Below are 214 nucleotides of genomic sequence, written 5' to 3' on the forward strand. Positions count from 1 at the left end.
TTAAAAACCCTAGAAGATATAAAGAAACTTTCTAAGAATTGAGAAATTTTCTCTAAAATAACATATTTAGTTATTTTAGTTTATCTATTTAGTTCTTTTGTTTTTTAATTACTCCCAAACATATTATTTTCTTGGTAAAGTAGATCAATTTCAAGTCCGATATTTTAGTTACATTTAATATCTAACTCTTAAATTGAAAAAAAAAAAAAAAAAA

Source organism: Benincasa hispida, chromosome 2 (genome assembly GCF_009727055.1).
Source record: "Benincasa hispida cultivar B227 chromosome 2, ASM972705v1, whole genome shotgun sequence".
In the NCBI taxonomy this organism is placed as follows: domain Eukaryota; kingdom Viridiplantae; phylum Streptophyta; class Magnoliopsida; order Cucurbitales; family Cucurbitaceae; genus Benincasa; species Benincasa hispida.